The 9,075-nt window shown below is 43.9% G+C and overlaps 1 pseudogene; it reads left to right on the forward strand.

Moving 5' to 3' along the window:
* The window catches only part of LOC107120199, a 32,205-nt pseudogene extending 23,836 nt beyond the window's left edge, over positions 1 to 8,369 (forward strand).
* Positions 8,370 to 9,075: the final 706 nt, after the last annotated feature.

The following is a 9,075-nucleotide window of genomic DNA, read 5'->3' on the forward strand; positions in this document are numbered from 1 at the left end:
GGGGGGGGGCAGACTTCTTAAAATGTTTATTTGGTTCACCGGCTTCGGAAGGGTGATTAACGGCATGCCCCCTAGACCAGCAACGCGAAGTCAACGTGTATTGCCCGAGGGAGTGGGCCGTAGCCTTGCAAATAGCACACATAAGAGTGGGAAAGAAGGTGTGTGGTAGCCAGGGAGAGGGAAGCTGCTTCGGTTTAAGAGCCAAAGAAATCCGCCTCCAAAAAAAGCACCCACAACTGCAGTCTGAACACTTTTGCAAGGCTGGTTTACAGCTCAAACCCACCCCCGGGAAAAGAGGGAATGAAACCTACAGCAATTGGCTATTTCCACCACTTTGGTGCAAGAAGACTCCAGAGTGTTCTACACAAGAGCAAGAGATTGGGGCTTGCGGGGGGGGGGGAAGGAATCTCCGCTTTGAGCAGCTTGAATGACAACTAGCTGTACCGTCACACAGGCAAGGGGGGTGGAATTAATCTTGCAAATTACGGCTGCGCCCCCACTTGAAGCCAACAGAAGAGAGTGCTTGCACAGTAGGGGAACCACTTCAAAGCCCCAGGAAAAGGGTTGGGGCAGCACTTCAGCTTACCAGCTCAGCCAATGGGTTAGTTGGGGAATTTTTTCTCTCTCAGCTGAACCCGTCTTGCAGGGTGGTTGAGAACTGGCAAGGCGCAAGGACTCGAGGGCTGGAATGGGAGCGGTCATGTGGCATGTGCTTGCTTCCCTTGCTGATCTTCTCCAGCTGCCCCGCAGCCCCGCAGCAGATGCCCACGCCCACCTCGCACCAGTGCACACTAGAGGGAACTGAACCAAGTCTCTATGGTTTTCAGAGCCATAGAGACTTGGAGGACTTAAATCCTAGAGCGTCACTTTCCGGGCGCCATTCCCCCCCCCCCGGGGCCCAATTTTTAAAAAGCAGGTAGAAGGGGTTTAAAACGGTAGTTCCCCCACCCCCAGCGGGGGCTTGGCAAGCCTAATAGTAAGGAATTATAAAATTTAAGGTCCCTGATTAGCCTCTAGTTCTAGTAGATGGACAGCAAGAATAAGATGGATGGTGACTGGCAAGAGTTCACCCTTCCACCAACCTGTCTGCAAATCTCTTGTCCATACCCACTGTTCTGTCTGAATATGCTCTTATTTCTGAGTTAACACGTGAGAGATAGATGGTTTCTCCACAGGGACTAAATTTGGCTGTGATGCCTCCAGTTACAGATTCCTAGTTCAGGCTCAGTATAGTTGTGGGTGATAGTTTTTAAAAAGAAAGGCAGTGGGGAGGGAACAGAGGGACTTCAAGGCACTGCAGGTCATTGGGGAGAAAGCATAACAGGAGTTTGGAGTCTCTAGAAAGCTTTAGATGGGTAAACCAATTTCCCCCCATGATTTCTGGGGTCCAAAATATCCCCAGTGCCTTGGGAGGGTTAAACCTGTATACTAGCTTTGTGGAAATAACCTTTGCTAGAGAACACATGCAATTATGCAGCCAATTCATAATAATTTTCATGCTAGTTGCAAGAGTTATATATTAACACAATTAGGTGTCAGTAAAGAAAACAAACTAGAACCTGACGTAGAATCATAGAGTTGGAAGGGATCTCCAGGATCATCTAGTCCAACCCCCTGCACGATGAAATAAATTTACAAATGCTTCCCCCCACACCCCCAGTGACTGCTGTTCCATGCTCAGAAGATGACAAAAAACCTCCAGGACTCCTGGTCAAACTGACCTGGAGAAAAATTGCTTCCTGACCCCAATGTGGTGATCAGCATTTCTCTGGGCATGTAAGAAAGGGCCACAAGAACTAAGCACTGAGGCAACCCTTCCTGCCCTCTCTCTCATGATCTGCCTAAGTTCACAGAATCAGCATTGTTGTCAGATGGCCATCTAGCCTCTGTTTGAAAACCTCCAAGGAAGGAGAGCCCACCACCTCTCAAGTAAGCCTGTTCCACTGAGAAACCACTCTGTCAGGAAGTTCTTCCTAATGTTTAGCCAAACAGTCTTTTGATTTAATTTCAACCTGTTAGTTTTAGTCCAACCTTCTGGGGCAATGGAAAACAACTCTGTACCATCCTCTATATGACAGCCCTTCAAGTACTTGAAGATGGGTATCATATCACCTCTCAGTTGTCTCCTCTCCAGGCTAAACATACCTAGCTCCTTCAACTTTTCCTCATAGAACCTGGTCTCCATCTTCGTTGCCCTCCTCTGGACATGTTCCAGCTTGTCTATTCTTAAATTGTGGTGCCTAAAACTGAATACTCTAGGTGAGGTCTAACTAGAACAGAGTAAAGCGATACCATCACTTCATGTGATCTGGACACTATACTTCTGTGGATACTGCCCAAAATCACACTTGTCTTTTTAGCAACTCTATCACACTGCTGACTCATGTTCAGTGTATGGTCTACTAAAACCCCTAGATCCTTTTCGCACATACTACTGCCAAGACGTCTTCCCTATCCTATAATTATGCATTTGATTTTTCCTACTTAAATGCAGAACTTTACATTTATCCCCATTGAAATTTATTTTATTTGTTTTAGACCAGTTTTCCAGCCTGTCAGGATCATCCTGTATCCTGAATCTGTCTTCTACCATATTTGCTACCCCTCCCAATTTAGTATCATCTGCAAATTTAATAAGCATTCCCTCTATCCCTTCATTCAAATCATTGATAAAGATGTTGAACAAAACAGGTCCCAGGACATATCCCTGAGGCACTCCACTTGTCATTCCTCTCCAAAAGGATGAGGAACCATTCACAAGTACTCTTTGGTTGTGATCTGTCAACCAGTTACTGATGTTGGGGTAGTTTCTCAGCAAAGAAGACATTTAAGATTTAACCTTTCTATACTGGTAATTTTATTTCTTCATTGAGTAGTTCAGTAATTGCATCAGGCTCTTTGAATGAAATAGTGCTACTTTAAAACATCTGTGCCTTCTTGTAAAACATGCTTGGTTTGTATTGATTGTCCACTAAACTTTACAGGTAATGGCAGAGCAAAGGATTCTGTTGAGTGCAAAGTTAAGGTATAAGGACTGCTAACAGACAATGCTGTATCTTCTGTGAAAATGAATTTCCATTGCTGGTTGAAGCTTTCTTTTTGGCTTCAGTCGCTGGTGAAGAGGCAAACAATTTTGACCTGAAAAGTGGCTTTTTGAATCACTGTGATAACCTGAAGTGTAAACAGCAAAGAAACCTTGAGGGAGCAATTCTAAGCAGATCACTTGCAAGTAAGTCACATTTCATTTGGTGGAGCTTACTCCCAGGCACTCTCTTAGGACTGCAGTCTGAGTTGCACAGGATTGTCCCACCATACATCTTTGCAATTTTCTTGGATTGTAGTTTTGGTTAGGACAACTGGTGGTGGAGGAAAGCATCATCAAGTTGTAGCTGACTTACAGCAACCCCATTGTCAGGTCCCCAGTTAAAACACTCTTCACACACACTATAGGCAGTGTAATGCTTTTTTGAAGATATGTTGCTGTAGGTTCAAGAGCTTTTGTCAGAACTCAAGTGGAGAAGAAGGGAGGAACTTCCGATCTGGGCGTTTGCTTATGGGTGAGAGCTGGCTGCTTACTGCCTGGACTGTTTATTGCTATGAATCTGACGGGGAATTGTGAAAGGAGAAAAGTTGAACTGTGACAGCGAGAAAGTGCCTGGCAAGCGCTTTTAAAAGTCAACAGTTGCGGAGGAGGTTTCAGCGGAAAGATTGGGAGCGTATAAAAGCGAAATCGAATTTAAATACCATTCTCAAAGCTGGAACTCTCCTGAAAGGGCAAGAAAGAAAGAGGATTTATAGCATATGAACTGAAAGTGTTAATAGCGACCCGAAGGAGGATGGGGAAAAAAGCCGGAAGGAGAAGAAAACAGATGAAGCTCCTCCACGTCAACAGGAGTGAAAAAGAAACCAGCACGCATAGAAACGGTTCTGAAGGCGCCCGGAAGAAGCTTTTTAACAGAAATTCAAAGGAACATTACTAACATACTAACATAGATAATACCTATAACCGGACTGAAAAAAGAAGTTTGACAGCTCACAGAAGAAGCCCAAGAAGAATGATTGGACACTACTAACAGTTTAATTTACCAGTTAATATATCACTCAGCTTTTTCTTTCTCCCACTATATACCCTCCCAATTTTTCTATTTTAAGCGAAATACCTCTCCTTTTTAGGAGAGTCAATAAAACCTTTATACAAAAAAAAAAAAAGCTTTTGTCAGAACTGAAAATATTGACGGGAACAATCCAGATATAGGTAAAAGCATAAAATCCCCCATTCATACATGTCAGCAACTACCCCCTGGCATAACCATGGCAACCTGGATAGATACGTGTTGCACTATGACCTAAGCAAAGCACAGACATCTCCAAGGTCTCTTCCCGTGAGAAGAATACTTGGGGCACAGCATAAGGAAGATTACTACTCCCCAGCACTCACACAACAGACACCCCACTTAGGAATGCAATATGACAAGTGAAGGTAAGATTGCAATGGGTACGAGGAAATGAAAGCTAAGCAATAAATGAACAGGCCGCAGAGGCATGGAAAGACCTGAGCTTGACACTCATAGGATTTTCACGGCAAGAAGCTAACAGAGGTCATTTGCCATTGTCTTTCTCAGCATAGAAACCCTGTATTTCCTTGGTGGTCTCCTACAGCAAACTTGTGCACGTCTAGCTATGGCTGATTGCAAGAGTTGAGACCAGAGCAGTAAATTGTGAAGAGATCCAGTGACCATTACCTTCTGTGAGTGGGAACTCTGCGCTCCTTAGAGACCTGAATTAATTTGATTCCTTATGTTATGCTTGCAAGTCTGTTATTTGGGAATTACTAGACAGGAAGTCTGTCTCTTTAAACAGTTCAATAATAGGACACCTACCACCTTTACAGGTTAAGAATAAGTATATGAAAAGATCATTTTAAAATATATAATTTTATTTAATTTCCTCCCGTACATCAACACCAAAAGTATTAGAAGAAGAAGAGATTGGATTTATACCCTGCCCTTCACTTGGAGTCTCAGAGCGGCTTACAAACTCCTTTCCCTTCCCCTCCCCACAGCAGAGGTAAGTGGGGCTGAGAGAGCTCTTTCCAGAATTGTCCTTGAGAGAACAACTCTGACAACTATGGCTTCCCCAAGGTCATCCAGCAGCTGCAAGTGGAGGAGTGGGGAATGAAACCCGTGTCTCCCAGATTATTATTAGAGTATGCACACTTAACCACTACACCAGACTGGCTCTCCTACATGGATTTTAGACCAAATGGTTATAAATGCTTATTCTTAAATCTCCATGCTTCGTGTAAGTCTCCTCTCAAGTTTGTCGTGGATTTCATTCCTTTATTGCATCATACATAGGATGATGAGCATCAAGCTGAGCAGTGAGAGCAGAAATTGCTAGATTGTCACATTTCATGGTGCTTAACAAAACCTTTACACTTTTTTCATTGTAAATATCTGTGGTTTATGAGCTAGTATTGACACCATCATCAAACACTTCCAGAAAATAAGTGCTATTAAATGACAAGTCCAGCAGTGTTTCCCCATAGTGAAAGCAATCACAACATGCCTGGCAGATCTGGGGTTTTTCTTGGCTGACCAGGCCTCATAATATTCAGCTGCTCCATCATGTCCTAAGAACTTTTCTTAGGAAGGATGGCAGATTATTCCTCCTCAGGACTTCCTACTGTTCCCATGTGTCTCTTTATTCTGGGCTTGGACGTTCTCTCAGCAGCCACTCATACAGATATGTTCTCACTTTCCTCAGTCTATGACATGGGACTACTTTCCTGTTATACTAGGAGTCCTCCTGTCTCAGCTCCTCTGTCTTGTTTTCCAAGCCTTGCATACAAGCTTTCCAACACTTCCTTTACTCTGGCGGTTACCAGTTAACTCCATTGGTTGCCTAGACTACTAGTGACACAGCATATTCTGTATATTGCACATAAATATTTGAATCTTCCTTATACCAAGTCAGGGGCCATGGTGACTCAGAGGTTAAGACACTGAGTTGCAGACCAGAAGGTCTGTAGCTTGGCAGTTCGAGACCCTCATGCCACATGACGGATTGAGCTCCTGTCTCTGGCCCCAGCTCCTGCCAACCAAGCAGTGTGAAACCAAGAAATTGCAAGTAGATAAATAGGTACTGCTTCAGTGTGAAGGTAACAGCATTCTGTGTGCCTCAGCATTTAGTTATGACAGCCACATGACCACAGAAACATCTTTGGACAGCGCTGGCTCTTCGGCTTGGAAATGGAGATGAGGACTGCCCCCTAGAGTCAGATTCAACTGGCTTTCGAGCAAGGGAAGCCTTTTACCTATACCAAGTCAGGCCATTGGACCTTCTAGATCAGTACTATTTACTCTGATGGGCAAGAGTTCGCCAGGCTTCTCATAAGGTTCCCAGCTCTGGGTTCAGAAATACCTGGAGATTTGAGGGTGGAACCTGGGAGAGTGGGGTTTAGGAAGGGAAGAGAAATTTGTAGGGTATAATGGTATACAGTCCACCTTCCAAAGCAGCCATTTTCCCTAGGAGAAGTGGAATAGATGTTTTAGATAAATAAGTGATCTGTGTAGTCTGGAGAACAGTTGTAATTCTGGGAGATCTCCAGCCCCCACCTGGAGGATGGCAACCCTATGATATAGAGAGGGCTCTCCTCAATGTACATGAGATTTTTTTAATTAGAGGAGCCAAGGACTGAACTGTTTTGCATACTAAACTTGCAGTCCTCAAGAATGTTATTCCCTCACCTAAACAGAATCTTCCCATGCTTGTAGCCCCTCCCACATCTAAATGAAATTTTGGTTCTTTATAGCATGAATATGCATGGCTGTCACTGTAGGCACAATGACATTGGTCTTGGTCACATGAAAGGATTTGATCCACAAGAGGGACGGATCGGGGGCGCATCAAGCAGGCGCGATCACACCGCAACATCTGGGAAGCGGCGCGCACCTGTCCCCGATTCGTCCCTTAGGCCCACAAACGTGCATCAAAAAGGTACTAGCAAAACAGCAGTACCTACCGGATGATCCAGGCCAACGGAAGGTGTCTCGTCGGGGAAGCGCTGGTAGGCCATCACAGCTGGCGCCGTTCCCCATCCGACACATGTGCACAACCGTGCTACTGCCGGTTTGCTGTGCACCGTGTGATCGGCTGCCGGAGCACGGAGCCGCGGGGGCACGTTGGATCGTGCTCCCATGGTTATTTTTGCTCCGGCTCTGATTTGCCTCCCTTCAGCGGCAGATCATCCGGCTCATGTGACCGGGACCATTATATCTTGTGATACTACTTACTAGAAGTTACAGGGCAATGTGGATCAGTGGCAGGCACTCTTCTCCTTAGCCTAAGGTCTATAAGCTACAGGTGGTCTCTAGAGTTCATGGAACCCATTTTACTTTGGGTAGTATCACATACATGTACTATATTACAAGCGGGGTTGAAGTACTTGGACAAAATGACAGATATTGCAGCTACATTCACGTCCTGGATTTTTTTCTTTACTATTTCATTATGCTGGGTTCCTTAACTTGGAAAAGCTAGATACGATCCAGAAGTATGTACTGAAAAAGGGGGAGGGGGAGTGCTTGCTCAATATTCTTATTGCAGTTGCAACAGAGTTATTAAGCAACATAACAAACGTAATTAATATGTATTGTGTAATCTTGAGCATTCAGGCCATGTTTACTAGACTGCCCAGTTAATTATTGGATATAATCAATGCTGAGAATGAAGATGTTAGGGGAGGGTCCATGGCTCAGTGACAGAACATCTGTTTGGTGTGCAGAAGGTCCCAGGTTCAATCTAGGATGGCTGGGGGAGGGTTGTCAGCTCCAGGATGGGAAACTCCTGGAGACTTGGGGGTGGAGCCTGGGGAACACAGGACCTCAGTGGGGTACAATGCCATTGAACCCACCCTCCAAAGCATCCATTTTCTTCAGGGGAATTGATCTCTGTAGTCTGGAGATGAGGTGTAATTCAGGGGATCCCCAGGTCCCACCTGGAGGCTGGGATCCCTTGTTCATTCCCCAGCATCTCCAGTTGAAAGGAACGGCCAGTGGGTGACGTGGAAGACATCTACCTGAGACCCTGGAGAGCTGCTGTCACTATGAGTAGACCATATTGACCTTAATGCACCATATTGACCTTAATGGACATGTATTGGGAACAAAACTAGTATTACTAATAAGCCTTATCTTTTTAAATTATGAAACAAATAGTATCTGAACAGCAAAAATCCTCTTATCATTTTTTGTTTTTTTCCAATTTAGCTGAATATAGCTGTATTTACTCACAGGAAAATGAGAGAACAGCAGATATGGGAGACATTCAAATCACTGCTCTACATCATCTGTCTACAGAAAATGTGACTATTGAATGCTCCCAAGTATATTGCATTCTAATGTGATTTGTAGTTTAACTCGGCATCTCACTGTACTCTCGTAGCATTTCCTAACACTTAAGCTGATCCTAAAAATAAAAGCCAGAAAATCCCTTATTTTGAGTGAAACAAAAAAAAAGTCAGCCAGTTAGTCTGTTTCCAATCCAAAAGCAAAGTTTGGTCATTTGGTTAGTGAATAAACAGATCTTTTAGACCAAACCACAGAGAAAGCATCCATGTGTATTTCTATGAACAGGAACAACCAGTTATGTTGGGTACATCCATACCAGTTATTCAAGATGATGGATTCTTTTTTTTTTTTTTGCAGTGTTCACTAGGGGTGTGCATTCAGCATAAACTGAGCTGAAAAAATACTTGAAAAATGTGTTATATAAGTCAAATACAGATCTTAGGATCTGATTGGCTACTGGTATAGCTAAGCCTAAATAAAAACTGAATGTTTAGGCCTTTATTCAGGTATATTCAGCTATACCAAATGGGCAACTGGAGCTGAGAACTCTGCACTGCCCTGGCTGGGACTGGCTCCTCTTGCAGCTCAGTTTTGTTTTGTGTTTTTTTTAAAAAAACACCCTTTTTGCCATTTTGTAATGAAGCAGACAGTCACCTTTACTTTTGGAAGAATTTATTGTGTGGAGAGCAAATCAGTGTCAGGAAAGAATAATATTTGGAAAGAT

Source organism: Gekko japonicus, unplaced genomic scaffold (assembly GCF_001447785.1).
Source record: "Gekko japonicus isolate JY-2015 unplaced genomic scaffold, Gekko_japonicus_V1.1 scaffold465, whole genome shotgun sequence".
Taxonomy (NCBI): domain Eukaryota; kingdom Metazoa; phylum Chordata; class Lepidosauria; order Squamata; family Gekkonidae; genus Gekko; species Gekko japonicus.